The following is a 15864-nucleotide window of genomic DNA, read 5'->3' as shown; positions in this document are numbered from 1 at the left end:
TGATGGGCGATGCTGGCCTCACTTTTGATGTCCCATAGAAACATTCCATTTCTACCAGAGCCCAATAGCAAGCCAGAAGTTACTTTCTGAGTTGCTGGTATCCGCGGGTTTGTAGTTGTTTTATCAAATTTGAAAAGAAATTTCAGCCATTGTATCTTCAAATAGTACTTGTTTTCTTCCCACCCCCCACCCACATTTTCAGGGACTCCAATTACACATTTATTAGGCTTCTTGAAATTGTCCCACAGCTCACTGATGTGGGGTTCATTCTTTTCAGGCTCATTTCTGTGTTTCATTTACTTTCTCCCCGTCTTCCAGTTCACTTTTTCCTTTGCTGTGTATAATCTGCTGTTAATCCCATTCAGTGTATTTTTCATACTTGATGTATTTTCCACCTTTCGAAGCTTGATCTCCGTCTTTTTTGTCTTCTGTGTCTCTACTTCATGATTGATTCTCAGTCATTAATGATTGATTCTCAATCATCTTCTATTCCCCCCTGCCTCCCTTCTTTTAGCAAGCTCTCTATGCGCCAGGCCTTGTTCCTGGGTGCAATAGAAACAAGTGACTGATACAGAGGTGCCTGGGTGGTTCAGTTGGTTAACTGACTCTTGATTTCAGCTCAGGTCATGATCTCTCTGTAGTGAGATCGCCCCATTCTCCCCTAGAGCTCTGCATTGGGAATGGAGCCTGCATGATTCTCTCTCTGGCCTCCCCCTGCCCTATACATGTGCACAAGCATGCTCTCAAAAACCAATCAATCTCTATTTTCTTATTAAAATTTTTTTTAATGTTTATTTCTGAGACAGAGAAAGACAGAACATGAGCAGGGGAGGGGCAGAGAGACAGAGGGAGACACAGAATCCGAAGCAGGCTCCAGGCTCCAAGCTGTCAGCACAGAGGCTGATGCGGGGCTCAAACCCACAAACCATGAGATCATGACCCGAGCCGAAGTCAGTCGCTCAACCAACTGAGCCACCCGGGCGCCCCAATTTTGTTTTAATTTTTTAAATGTTTATTTGTTTTTAGAGAGAGAGAGAGAGAGTGAGCAGGAGCAGGGAGGAGCAGAGAGAGAGGGAGACACAGAATCTGAAGTAGGCTCCAGGCTCTGAGCTGTCAGCACAGAGCCTGATGCGGGGCTGGAACTCATGAACTGTGAGATTATGACCTGAGCTGAAGTCGGACGGCTTAACCGACTGAGCCACCCAGGCACCCCTCAATCAATCTCTTTAAAAAGAAGTGACTGGGGTGCCTGGGTGGCTCAGTCGGTTAAGCATCCGACTTTGGCTCAGGTCACGATGTCACAATTTGTGAGTTCAAGCCCTGTGTCAGGCTCTGTGCTGACAGCTCGGAGCCTGGAGCCTGCTTCGTATTCTGTGTCTCCCTCTCTCTCTGCCCCTTCCCCGCTCATGCTCTGTCTGTCTCTCTCTCAAGAATAAATAAACAGGGCACCTGGGTGGCTCAGTCAGTTAAGCCTCTGGCTCTTGGTTTCAGCTTAAGTCATGATCTCACGGTTGGTCTGTGCTGACAGTGCAGAGCCTGCTTGGGATTCTCTCTCTGCCCCTCCCCCACTCGCTCCCTCTTAAATAAAAGTAAATACACTTAAAAATATATATAAACATTAAAAAAAAATGACTGACATAATTATGGAGTCTTGTCTGGAAGTGCCCCAAGATCAGAGATCACTGACTATTACCCATACACAATATCCCTGAGTCTTCTGGGGGCAAAGCCAAAGAGGTTCCTGCTGAGGAGGGAGGTTTGGGTTCCACGTTGTTCTTCCCCTGCCCAGTGCTGGGCCTCAGCTTCCTATGGTATAAAGGGAACAAGAAATTCTGCCTCCCTGTCTCCTGGGCCTTTTGGGGGTATTCAGATGCGACAACAGGAGGGAGAGGTTAAGAGGTGCTGGTCTGGTCTCTAGGCTTAGGTCCAGGTCACTGGCAGGTGTCCTGGTCTTGCCAATGCCCCCGCCTAGACTCATTCTACTGGCTCTGCGGAGAACGGTGCTCGTTCATCAAGCATCAGCAGGGTAGGCCCTGGGCACCAGGTGGCCACCCTGTGTGTGGTGCCTTATCACCATCCACAGACCCCGTTGTCCTGACTCCACCCAGGCTGCCAGCCTCAAACTCGGCCTCTGGTCCCGCCCGCTGCTCTGCGGGGCTTCTGGACAGAAACAGGCACAGGGCCAGGCTCACGGGGGCCGGGTCCAAGGGTCCGTGCGCTGGAGGAGTACGCGAGGTGGGCAGGGAGCGGACGCCCACCCAGGCCGGGAACGGGACGGTTTGGGACGCCTGCTGCGCATCCCGGGGCACCTGGCCCGCACGAGTCTTTCACCAGGGTCTGGCCCGCGACGACGCGCGAGTGCACAACGCGCGAGTGCACAAGCGGGTCCGGGAGAGCAGGCGCCGCTGGCAGAGCCGGCCCACCTGCGTCCGTGACGAGGCCTGTGAGGCCGCGACCCACGGTGCCCACGCACCTGCCCAGCCGGCAGGTAGCTGGGACCCTCCCCTGCGCGTGGGGGAGGGCTGGGCCGCAGCCCGTGGGGCCTCTGGGATCCGCGGCGGCCGCAGGCGGGGCCTCCGCCCTTACCCTCCCCCTCCAGCGCGAGCCCCGCCCCCTCCGCAAGGCCCGCCTCACGGCCAGCCAATCGCAGGAAGATTTGCTGGGCGGTGCGGCGCGGGATGGGCCTATGGGGTAGCGCGTTGTTGGGCTGCGGTGCCGCAGGCCGCACCCAGCTCCGGCGGCGGGGGCAGCGCCGGGGGCTGAGGGGGCGGAGAGGCCGGGCCGGCCGGAGCTGCGGGCTGGGGTGAGCGCGGCGGATAGGGGGCGGAGCCCGAGCCCCAGCCCGAGCCCCAGCCCGAGCCGGAGCCGACGAGCGGCGGCCGCACTCGGACCTGGGAGCCGGTGCGCTGCCTGCGATTCGCCCCTGAGGTGAGGCCCGCTCGCAGGGGCGGCGGCGGGGCCCAGAGCGCGGCGGAGGGGCCCGGGAGCTGCAGGCCGGGCCGCGGGGCCTGCGGCGCGGGAGGCCGGGTGGAGGCGGGCGGCCCGCGGGGGCCTCCGCGGAGTGTGGGGGGGCTGCGCCGGGCGGGGCGCTGGCGGGTCTCCAGTCGGGCGCCGGGGCGCGCTGGGAGGGGTCCCCGCGGTGCGGTCGTCAGCGGTGACCGGGTGCGGAGGGGACGGCGCTCTGCACATCCGTGGCCACTCGGACTGCTCCGTGGGAGCGCCCCGGGAGCTCGCCGTGGGCTGGTTGGTGGGCGTCGGGGGTCCGCGAGGGAGAGGAGGCGCGGGACCCGGCGCTGGGTCGGCGGGTGCTCGCGACGGCCCGGTCTGTGGCCTGCAGCGCCGACGGCTCGGGGCTTGGGCACGGTCGCGAGCATCCGGTGCTGCCTGTGGGCTCTGGTGTTTTCCCAGACGACGGGGTGTGCCAGCCCAACCTGCCTGCAGATGGGAGTTTCTGAGGGGCTGGCGGTCATCTTCCTCCCTCTCTGTGCTTGGTTTTCGTTTGTTCTGGGGAGGTTGCAGAGGGCTTCTGCCTTTAACAATAACATTTGTTTGTACCCTTGCAATTACGGCTTAGGGTATTTTGTAGGTGATTTGTATTCACCTCTTGCACATCTACCTTGAAATAAATATTCTGGTTAACCCGAAGCTGCTGGTGGTGTGATCATATAATTTTGTGCCTAAATGACATAAGGCAACTGTTAAATTCCTAAGGATAAAAACACGTGTAATATAGCTGCATGTATTGCTGGTAAGTTGTTACGGAAAGATTTTTTTTTTTATATGTGTGAAAAACGCATTGAAACCTTAATGGGGATTAGAAATAGGCTCGGTCCACTCTGTCTCCTTTGCAAAACCACAACAGAGACCTCCAGTGAAAGCGAGCGCGTGTGGAGGAGTAAGAGTTCAGGCACCAGAGCGGGGAGGGCGTATCTGGCCAGGAGCGTGAATTGTATCAGGGTGAGATTGTAAAATTCAGCCTTCAATTAATGGGCCGATGCTAGCAATGTAGAAGTTATTTCTTAAAATCAAAAATTTTAATACATTCCTCCAACCTGACTGTGAGATTGTAAAATTCAGCCTTCAATTAATGGGCCGATGCTAGCAACGTAGAAGTTATTTCTTAAAATCAAAAATTTTAATACATTCCTCCAACCTGTGAGATTGTAAAATTAAGCCTTCAATTAATGGGCCGATGCTAGCAACGTAGAAGTTATTTCTTAAAATCAAAAATTTTAATGCATTCCTCCAATCTGACTGTGGGGAAAGCTAGAAGAGTAAAGGCTTTTTTTTTTTTTTTTAAGTTTATTTATTTATTTTTGAGAAAGAAAGAGCAAGCAGGGGAGGGGCAGAGAGAGAGAGAATCCCAAGCGGACTCTGCACTGTCAGCGCGGAGCCGGATGCCGAGCTTGAACTCGTGGACTGTTAAGATCATGACTTGAGCTTGGAACCGAGAGTCTGATGCTTAACTGAGCCGCCCAGGTGCCCCCGTAAAGGTGTTTTTAAGGGAAGTGAATGGTTTTGGCAGTCAGAACTGCTTTTCAGAGTTTTGATGTGGTTTGCAGCAGGGCAGCTGGTATATTTAGATTTCAGTCACAGAGGCTCACTGCATGCCCTGAATGTAAATTCTCTCTGAAAGTTAACTTGTACAGCCGGCCGTTTTCTCCTGTAACTCTTTGGCATTATCTGGTACTGATAAGGTTATGTTTGGTGTTCAGCTTTGTGTTGCAGACTTTACCATAAAGGCTGTTTCTGTAGATAATAGCTCCCAGTTAGTTCTTTCAAGTAGTCGCTGTATTGTCAGAAGAGTAAATACCGAAGTGCCTTAAAAGACACTTTAAAAAATATTGTTAAAAAAACACATATCCAACCAGTGTTAAAATTTACCTTGATTGACTCAATTTTTAACGGTGTGACAATTAGTAAGAAAGATGTTTTTATTATATGAAACTTAAAGTGTAAATTGACTTATTTATTTTACATCTTTAATTGTTCTCATGCATGTGTAGAGAGAATGGTGTAGTAATTCCCTGCTTACCCTTATCCAGCTTAAACAGGTGTTAATAGCCAGTCTTTTTATTTTTTTTTAAGTTTATTATTTTTTGAGAGAGGGAGGGAGGGGCAGAGAGAGAGAGAGAGGATCCCAAGCAGGCTCCATACTGTCAGCATGGAACCCGACGCAGGATCTCTTGAACTGTGAGATCATGACCTGAGCCAAAATCAAGAGTTGGATGCTTAACCAACCTAGGCACCCAGGCACCCCAGTCTTTTTAGAGAGAGCACGAGTGAGGGAGGGAGAATCCCAAGCAGGCTCTGAGCTGTCAGTACAGACCCCAATGCCAGGCGGGGCTCCATCTCACAAACCATGAGGTCATGACCTGAGCTGAGATCCAGAGTTGGACGCTGAACTGACTGAGCCACCCGGGTGCCCCTAGCCAGTCTTTATCTGTATTCCCCCCAGACCCAGATTTCGTGTCATTTTAACTTAAATATTTCAGTATGTGTATTTACAGATCTTTTTAAAAAGATAAACCTGGGGTGCCTGGGTGGTGCAGTCGGTTAAGCGTCCGACTTCAGCCAGGTCACGATCTCGCGGTCCGTGAGTTCGAGCCCCGCGTCGGGCTCTGGGCTGATGGCTCAGAGCCTGGAGCCTGTTTCCAATTCTGTGTCTCCCTCTCTCTCTGCCCCTCCCCCGTTCATGCTCTGTCTCTCTCTGTCCCCCCCCCCCCAAAAAAAAAAAAGATAAACCTAAGTACCACCATCACAGAACATGAATATAATTTCTCATCCACCTTCACATACCCAACCAGTGTTAAAATTTTCTTGTCTTACAGTTTTTTAATAACAGTTTTAATGAGAATCCAAATGCTATTTATACATTGTGACTTGTTTTAATTTATAGGTTCCCCCTCCATATTTTGTCTTTTTTTGTAATTTATTTGATGAAACTCAGTGACTGGTTTGTCCTGGGGAGTTATATCCAGTCTGGATTTTATTCTGTATTGTAGTTTAACTACACAGAATTGATTGTAAACCGGTAGGTAAATGAAAAGTTGTGATCAGATTCAGCATTTATTTTTGGCAAAAAAGACTTCAGTAGGTTAGTAGGCAGATTATGATTAGTGGTCTTGTTAGCAATCCTCGATGCTCAATGCCTGGAGTCATTATTTTATTAGGCTTTGGAAAATGTTATTTTAATCCTATAATTTCATCATTTATTAACTGGAATGCTTCTATAAAGAGAAATGTTTCTTCTGTAATTTGGTTACCCTGAATTTTAGCTCTTTTGGGAAGAGTAGGATAAATGCTTAATTCCTCTCCATTATTTACTAGTTCTCAAAATGAGTTGGAATCCTCTAAAAGTTGCCAGTGAATTGTGCATGCTTGTGTCATTGTCACCGGTGTCAATGGTGTGTCATCGGTGTCTGATACTTGATATTTGATATGGTTCAGTCCATTGTAGACATTGTCTTTATTGGTGCTGAGATTGTCTAATCTTTGTCCAATAGGAATCTGTTCAGTTTGGCTCCTAAATCCTTTAAACAGGACTCTCAAGTCTTTGATCTTCATTCTAGTGTGACACACCCCACCAGGCTCATCTTGTACATTTCTTTCCCAAGCCCTGGAATCATCCATTTTTTCAAGGGGCCTTGGTTTCTTTTAATGAAAAACAGTGTTTAGGAATGACAGTCTGTGTCCTGGGGTAGTTCTGTGCTATTGGGTTGGGTCACTGTTTTTAGGTCTTTTCAGTGCACAGATCACAGGTTACTGTACAGAGACCTACTTAACCTTCTTGATCTTACACCTGTATCTTTTTTTCTTCCAAGAGAAACAGCTTGATTCGAACTACTCACTGTTTCATCCCACACCATACACATCTGAGTCTCAGAAGAAGAATACTAAAACTGCTATCGACTAATAAAATTTGAGTTGTTCTGCATCCCTGTGAGGGATATAAAGTCAAATTACTGTGTTTTAAAGTTAAAGGCGTGCCTGGGGGGCTCAGTTGGGTGAGCATTTGACTTTTGGTTTCAGCTCAGGTCATGATCTCATGGGTTTGTGGGTTCAAGCCCCACATTGGGCTCTGCGCTGACCGTGTGGAGCCTGCTTGGGATCCTCTCTCTTCCTCTGTCTCTGCCCTTTCCCCCTCCCCCCAACAAATAAGTAAACTTAAAAAAAAAAAAGTCGCTTAGAATAGTTACTCTGATTTTGTTACTACTCGGTGCATAGTTTTTTTTTTTTTTTTTTTTCTTCCAATATTTAGGGATCGCTTTTTAAAAATTTTATTTTATAATGACATAAAATATTAAAAGTCTTTCAAAATCAAACGTATGAAACAAGGCATAGGCAAAGAAGCTTCTTTTTGTCCCTTCATTTTCACCTATCCTCTCTTCCCTATAGATAACCTTTGTACATTTTAATTTTATGGTTATATTCATACCTCCTCTTTATTAGATGGATAGTAATATATACACATTATCTCATGGTGCTTTAAAAGGCCTCTTTTAGTTGTGGTGAAATACATATAACATAAAATTTACCATCTTAACCATTTGTAAATGTACAGTTCCTGGTATATACATTCGTGTTGTTGTACAGCCATCACTACCATCTATCCCAGACCTTATTCATCTTGTAAAACTAGAACTCTGTGCCCATAAGCCAATATCCCCACCTTCTCCCTTGCCCTCGGCCCATCTTCTGTTCTTTCTGTCTCTATGATTTTATCTACTCTAGATACCTCGTATAAGTGGAATCATGCAGTATTTGTCCTTTTGTGACTGGCTGACTTCACTTAGCATAATGTCCTCCAGGTTCATCCATTTGGTGGCAGGTGGCAAGATGTCTTTCCTTTTGAAGACTGAATAATACTCCATTATGCAGCTATACCACATAAGTGCTTTTTAATGAATACTTAAAAATCTTATCCATTAATGGCTTTTTCCCCCTTATACTATGAGTTAATGAGAATTCTCGGGTACATTTTAAGTTATCAGATTGGAAGGAAATACTTCTCATAGGTTTGATTTCATACTCAGAAATTCAGTTGACTAGACTTTAGTCTTTCTTTGGTGGTTGACAGCTACAGATATTAAAGACTTCAGTTTTGTATTTTTCTTTTTCTTTTTAATAGCTGCCATTTCAGCGCCTCAGTTACAGCAGTACTGTTTTATGTTGGTTTTTTGCAAAGTCCATTTCTGAGATAGAATCATCTAACTCATATTGACACACGAGTCCATTATTGATTGATTTGTTAACATTACATTGTAGTAATCTGTGTTTCTGGTCTTGCCTATCGTTCTCTCACCTGTTATCTACATACATGTTCCCTGAACTCTGAGATATTTAAGCTTTAAAGTCTAAAATATTAGGCCTATAGATTTTAAGGGGGTGAAAAACAGTTCCTATAGCTGTAGTTATTAATGCTCTTTTGCTAACATCAGTTTTGTCAATTATGCTTCCATCATGCATTCTGAACCAGTCCTGTCCCACCTCTGCTATCACCACCTGGGGCCCAGCAGCCGTCACATCTCCCTTGGACCAGCACAGCAGCCTCCGGCTGGTTTCCCTGCATCCTTCCTACCCGTTTTCCACATTTCAGCCAGCGTGATTTATTCATGTAATATAAATTAGATCATGGTCTGTCTTGCTTGCAACCTTTCAAAGATTGATAAAAGTGGTTGCCTTTAGGGACAGGGAACTGTGGCTGAGGGATGGCATGGGAGGGAGAATTACTCTTGATGGGATACGTTTATATATCTTTGGATATGTGTTTTAGTTCATGTAGTTGGATTATGTACTCAGAATAAAATAAGTCATCTTAAAAACAAAAACCCAGTGACTTCCCATTTATATTTAACGACATAATCCAGATTTCTTAACATGATCTCCAAGCTCACTTTCTGTCATTCTTCTGCTTGCGCATTTATCCTGCATTTACAGTGATTTTCCTGGAGGCCCGCTCTTCCCGTTTAGGGAATCGCACATTGATCTCTTTGCTTAGAGTGAACACTTTTATACCACTCTGCATGGCCAGCTCCTTCTCTTTTAGTCCCCTGCATAAAAGTCCCTTAAAGAGACTCTCGCTATCCTGCCTCCCTCTTTCAAGTAGGTTTCCCCTGTTACTAACTCAGACATTTCTTGTGTCCTTCAATTTTAATGATTTGTTTATTTACTCATGTTTTTTTCCCCATAGCAAGCATACTTTATGAAGGCAGAGAGCATATTTATTTGCTGTTTAAGCTGGCCCCTTTGTGTTTTTGCTAGAACGAGTTCTGAGTCACAGACTAGACCATGACACTTCCTTTCTTAGAGCTTTTCATCAATTCTCCCTGGTCCGTAAATCCAGAGCTCCTGGACCAGGCTTTCAAGACTTGGCCTCTTCCCATATATATCTCCAGTTTTATCTCTTACAACACCGTGGTTTTGCTTCCCACAGTGCTCTGAGCATGGTAACCAGGCACACAGTAGGTGCCCAGTAAATATTTGTGGAATGAGTGATTTAAGATTCAGTCTCTTTAAGTCTTTGGGAAATTAAGTCACACTCTTAAGACAATGATAGCTAAGAACATAAGGTCGTAAAGCTTCAGGGAAGGCTACATAAAGAAGGTAGAGTTTAAACTCACCCTGGAGAGCTGGGTACGGTGGGTAAAGGGAAAATACCATTCTGTGAAGGAGAAATGGGAAGTTTCTTAAGATTAAATTTTTTGTTACCATGTTTTATGGCTGTGGTTTAAACACACATGCAGGAATCCCATCTAGACCTGCTGAATTCCAACCTTGGACCAGGTGATTCAGATGTATTCCCCAGAACAGTGGTCCCCCATTCAGTGAGTGTTGAGTGGGCCCAAGACGACCATTCTGTGCAGGTGGTGTTTCTTCCACATTGGGTGTGTGTGTCATGTGAAGTGCCTCTGGATTTTCTGCTGAGGTTTGTCCTTCTCTCTGTTTAAATGATTGTTGAAACACCAGGGATATGCTTTCAATTAGCAAGACAATTTCTAAAATTGAGTTTATAAACTAGAATTTTCATCTTTTTAAGTACCTGCTATAGGCCAGGCGTTGTGCTTTTATGTAATAGCTCATTCAATCCTTACAACAATCCTGTTCAGTGCCCATGAGATTATCTATGAAAACACTAAGGGAGTGTAGATGATTGCCAAGGTCAGACAGTTAGGTGGTGGAGCTGGGATTCAGACCAAGGGTGCCTGACTCCACAGACGATGCTCTTAACCACCAGGCTGTGCTGCCTTCCTTCTGTATACTCAGTCCTGACACTGTAGGCAGCTGATTATAACTGTTGGTCCTGGTCTTCCCCGTGAGAGCAAGGGCTGTGCCTCACTACTGCTGTCTTTGAGTCCAGCACAATCCCTGGCACAGAGTAGGTCCTCAAGAAATAGTTGTTGCGTTAGCGATCTTCAGTTATTTTTTAAAAGCTAAGTTGTGAGGAGGAACGTTCATGGCAGATTGTTAAAAGTGGTGTGGGTCATCTGTTCCCTTAAAGCAGTGGTTGGCAAATTCTCTGTAAAGGGCCAGATAATAGGTATTTCAGGCTTTGAGAGTTGTAGGGTCTCTGTTGCAACTGTTGAGCTCTGCTGTTGTTGCCGGAAGCAGCCATAGGCAATATGCAAATGAATGTGCATGACTGTTCCAATAAAACCTTCTTTATGGATGCTGAAATCTGAATTGATTTGCATGTCTATCATCTGTTATTATTTATGTTTAATATCATTTTTTCAACCTTTAAATATTAATCTTAACTTGTGGCCCTTATAAAAGCATCTGGCTGGGTCGGGGGTGGGGGTGGGGGGGAATCATGACTTGCTGATTTCTGGCCAGGGTCTAAGTTTTATCATTGGATCGAACTAGACCTCTCTCCTGAACCAAATTGTTTTGTCTGCTAGTGGCCTGTGTTTTGTTGCATCCATTAAGGAACTGTGTATGAGAAACACTGTTCTGAAATACCATGTCGTATTGGGCATAGGGCAGTTGTTGGGGGCCTGTTCGTTATAATAAGTGGAAAAAAGACTGTTGTTTGTTTTCATGAAGAAATCTGCTTTACTTTCTTTGAATAGAATTCTCCATTTTATTATTCTAGCTGTGTTCCAGAATGAACTTTTGTATTTTACGTTTTCCCTTTAATATATTTCAATTGTACTTTAATAGAAAGAGCTATTTGGAATTAGAAAGACCTGGTTACACCTCACTGTGTAATTTTCTATGCCAAATTAACCCCTTGTTTCCTGAATTGTAAAACAGGAGCTATTTCCTACTTCATTTGGCATATTTATGGGGATTAGATATAACGTAAGTGAACTGGTAACATTATACCTGGCCCACAGGTTGCAGTAAATTCTCTTAGATGAACTCCCAACAAATATTTATCTCCTGCCTTTTGGGTGTATGTACTAAGAAAGCAGATGTTTGGTATATTACATCTAAGAAAATGTAATCCTTGCAATTCAAAGGTGGTATTGCCATAGAAGTTTGCTACACAGAGGTGTGTAGATTTGAGCCAGAAGACTTGGAACTTGAAACCGTTGGGCTCAACCCTTTTAATTTTTACTTTTTCAAAAGGTATTGCTTCACTGGGTTTTTACTTGCAACATTTCCTGCAAGAAACCTGCTGTCATCCTAAGTGACATGTCCTTTTTTTACGGCTGCTTTAAAAATTTTTCCCTGTTACTGGTTTTGAGCAGTCATATTTTGATGTGCTTTGTGTACATGGTTTTGTGCTTGTGGGGTACATTGAGCTTTTTTTCTTGGATCTTTGGGTTTGTAGTGTTCATCACGTTTGGGAAAATCTTGGCCATTATTTTCCACACTTTTTTCTGTTCCATCTCCACGTTGTCTGCTTTGAGGGCTCCAATCCCATGCATGTTACACCATTAAAAGTTATCCCACAGCTCACTGATGCCCTTTTATTCGATTGTCTTTTCTCTGTAGGTTTCATTTTGGATAGTTTTTATTACTGTATCTTCATATTCACTAATTTTTCTTCTGCAGTGTTTAATCTACCGTTAGTCTCGTTCAATGTAATTTTTCATCTTACGCATTGTAGCTTTCATCTTTATTTTTATTTTTATTTTTTAAAAATTTTTAAATTTTTTAATGTTTATTTATTTTTGAGACAGAGAGAGACAGAGCATGAATGGGGGAGGGGCAGAGAGAGAGGGAGACACAGAATCAGAAGCAGGCTCCAGGCTCTGAGCCATCAGCCCAGAGCCTGATGCGGGGCTCGAACTCACAAACCGTGAGATCGTGACCTGAGCTGAAGTCGGACGCTCAACCGACTGAGCCACCCAGGCGCCCCTCATCTTTATTTTTATTTTTTACTTTTGTACATATATATTTTAAATATAATGTATTGTCAAGTTAGCTAACATACAGTGTATGTATATGGTGTATACAGTGTGCTCTTAGCTCTTCCTCTTAAATTCCCATGATTCATTGCTTACATACAACACCCAGTGCTCATCCCGACTAGTGCCCTCCTCGGTGTCCATCACCCATTTTCTCCTCTCCCCTCCCCACCCCCCATCAGCCCTCAGTTTGTTCTCTGTATTTAAGAGTCTTTTATGGTTTGCCTCCCTCTCTGTTTATAACTTATTTTTCTGTTCCCTTCCCCAATGGTCTTCTGTTAACTTTCTCAAATTCTACATATGAATGAAAACATGATATCTGTCTTTCTCTGACTGAATTATTTCACTTAGTGTAATACCCTCCAGTTCCATCCACATTCTTGCAAATTGCAAGATTTCATTCTTTCTCATTGCCAAGTAATAGTCCATTGTATATATAAACCACATCTTCTTTATCCATTCATCATTTGATGGACATTTGGGCTCTTTCCATAATTTGGCTATTGTTGATAGCACTGCTGTAAACATTGGGGTACATGCGCCCCTATGAATCAGTACTCCTAGATCCTTGTGGCTTTCATCTTTAGAAGTTCTGTTTGTATCATGGGACCCTGGGTGGCTCAGTCGGTTAAACGTCCAACTTTGGCTCAGGTTATGATTTCACAGTTTCTGAGTTCGAGCCCCACTTTAAACTCTGTGCTGGCAGCCCGGAGCCTGGAGCCTGCTTCAGATTCTGTGTCTACCACTCTCTCTGCCCCTCCCCTGCTCGTGCTCTGTCTCTGTCTCTCTCTCAAAAATAAGTAACATTAAATTAAAAAGTTCTATTTGCATCATTTTAATTTTTTATTTTATTTTATCTATTATTAAAAAATTTTTAAGTTTATTTGAGAGAGAGAGAGAGAGAGAGAGCACGAGCAGGGGAGGAGCAGAGAGAGAGAGAGAGAGAGAGAGAGAGGGAGAGTATCCCAAGCAGACTCCATGCTCAGTGTAGAACCTGACGAGGCACTCAATCCCACAACTGTGAGATCTTGACCTGAGCTGAAATCGAGTCGGGTGCTCAACTGGCTGAGCCACCCAGGTGCCCTTATTTGTATTTTTATATCTTCCAATTCTCTACTTAAGATTTTGAAAATACAGAATATAGTTTTACCAACTGTTTTAATGATCTTGTCTGCTAATTTTAACTTATCTTTAAGTTCTGGGTGAGTTTTGATTATTTTCTCAATATGGGTTATATTTTCCTGTTCTTTGCTTGTTGGGTAATTTTTTATTAGATACCAGGCATTGTAAATTTTACATTGTTGTGTTATGAAGAGTTATTTTTTCCTATAAATATTCTTGAAGATTGTTCTGTTATGTCAGCAGCAGGACTTTAAAATTTTTCTCGGTGGAAAATTGGTGAATTGCAACATTTTCTTTTTCTTTTTATATAGGTTAAGTTCATAGCCTTCTTGAGAATCTAAATTCACTAAAAAATACCTACTTACTTGTGAACTTGTGAATCCTACATGTCGTTTTGTTTTTATTTTCTTCCACACTTTGCGAAGCTATTTTGGCAAGTAGAAGGGATGTCCTTTTTTGAATTCCCTATTTTTTAAGGTTTTCAAAACTGAATCTAAGATTTGGTTAGTAACAGTAAATATGTTAATACCCCCTTAGTTTGGTCAGTGCTTACTGGCAATCACATGTCTCCTTAAAATAGTTAGGAATCTTAACATAGCATAATATTAAATTTTAACAGAATTGTTTAATAGTTAATGCTTATTCTGACCTACATGCAGGAAACTTGAATTGGAAGGAATGAAGGGGAACAAGTTTAATTCATTTTACCCTTTGAGCTTTATTCCAGAAGTATCTTTTTAAAGTACATTAGTTATGACTAATGTACGTTGTTTCTGACAGTTGTTAGTTTATAAGTGTTCAGTGTATTTTGACAAGGCTTTTTTTTTTTAATGAGTTTATGCTATATAGGAAAAAGCTGGCATTTTATTTTTTTTAATTTTTTTTAATGTTTATTTATTTCTGAGGCAGAGAGAGACAGAGCATGAGTGGGGGAGGGTCAGAGAGAGAGGGAGACACAGAATCAGAAGCAGGTTCCAGGCTCCAAGCTGTCAGGACAGAGCCCGATGCGGGGCTCGAACTCACAAACCGTGAGATCATGACCTGAGCCGAAGTCGGTCACTCAACCGACTGAGCCACCCAGGCGCCCCAGAAGCTGGCATTTTAAATACAGTAGGACTAGAGTCTGTAGGACACTTATCTTTTAACAGTGCCTTGAGAACCGTCTCTGCCAGGATAAAATAACAGCAGTAATTTTTAAAAATGTTATTTTGCAAGCACATTTTCTGTTCCATGTTAACTTGTATATCAGTCCCATCTCTTCATATATACTTACTGAGCACCTCTTATGTGTCGGGTATTTTTGTAGGCACAGCGGACAGACACATTCCCCCTCTGGGGAACTTGTATTCTAGAATGAGAGATAAGGAATGAATGTTACATTAGGTAGTAGTAACTGCTGTGAAGACTAGAGGCATGGGGAAATAGAGGATGATGGCAGCAGGATCTATTTTAGATGGAGGACGGAGTTGACTGAGGAGGTGCCAGTTGATCAGAACTCCAATCTCTGTGTGTCTGGGAGCAGGTGTTTGGGCAGTGGGAGTGGAGCTCCATCTCACCACACGGTGTTTTTTGTTGCCTGTCGGTGGCAGATACCGCAGATACCGCAGATACCGACCAGGGCAGGCCACGTGGGCTAGGTGTCTCAGCTAGGCCGTGAGCTGGAGGAGACGGAGCAGATGGTGAAGGTCGGTTTCTCGTATCTGCCTAATGCCTGACGCTGGGAAGTGTAGGTATGAAATGGATTTTTTTTTTTTTGGAGCCCATCTAATAACAGCAACAGCGAAATTACTAATGTTACTATTATAGTAGTGTCATGATTCTATAATCGTTAAATTACAGCAGTAGCCACAGGTAATTTTTTTATTGAGCACTGTGTGGGAAGTACTGTTGTTATCCTGCTTTGAAGATGAGGAAGCTGTTAAGTAACTTGCCTGAGATCACACAGCCAGAAGGGTGGTTGGCACATAGACCTCCTTTCGAGGTGCCTGGCTGGCTCAGTAAGTACAGTGTGCGACTTGGTCTCGGGGCCATGGGTTCAGGCTCCATTGGGCATGGAGCTCGCTTAAAACGAACAAACAAGGAACAGGTTGCAGAAAATTAATAAACTGTATGAGAAAAAAATTAGAAATAGCTACGCATGGTGATACTGATCTTGCTCTGCCTTCATACATCTCAGAGAATGCCCAATGTCAGCACACAGAAGTCTATTTCGTTCTCCTTAAGTCTCACGCATCCTATTTTACAAGTAGACTGTCATTTAATCACTGCCGTATTGATTGATGTTTGTTTTCTGAATCTTGCTGTTATAAAATATTTCAGTTAGTATTCTTGCATCTCCATCTTTGGGCACTCTGAAGTATATTTATAGGGATATTCCGAGGAG

The 15864-nt window shown here is 44.2% G+C and overlaps 1 protein-coding gene across 12 annotated transcripts in view; it reads left to right on the top strand.

Annotated features, from left to right (window-relative positions):
- Positions 1-2729: 2729 nt before the first annotated feature.
- ADD1 (adducin 1) overlaps positions 2730-15864 on the top strand; it is an 87299-nt gene continuing 74164 nt past the window's right edge. For 11 of the 12 annotated variants that reach the window (XM_043573120.1, XM_043573111.1, XM_043573118.1 and 8 more), the window contains exon 1: positions 2748-2928. The gene's annotated coding sequence lies outside the window, so the exon portion shown is untranslated. Of the gene's footprint in view, positions 2929-15864 lie in introns of all 12 variants that reach the window. The other variant, XM_043573113.1, reaches the window with a different exon arrangement.

Source organism: Prionailurus bengalensis, chromosome B1, assembly GCF_016509475.1.
Source record: "Prionailurus bengalensis isolate Pbe53 chromosome B1, Fcat_Pben_1.1_paternal_pri, whole genome shotgun sequence".
Classification (NCBI taxonomy): Eukaryota; Metazoa; Chordata; class Mammalia; order Carnivora; family Felidae; genus Prionailurus; species Prionailurus bengalensis.
This window is presented reverse-complemented; position numbering and strand designations above follow the sequence as displayed.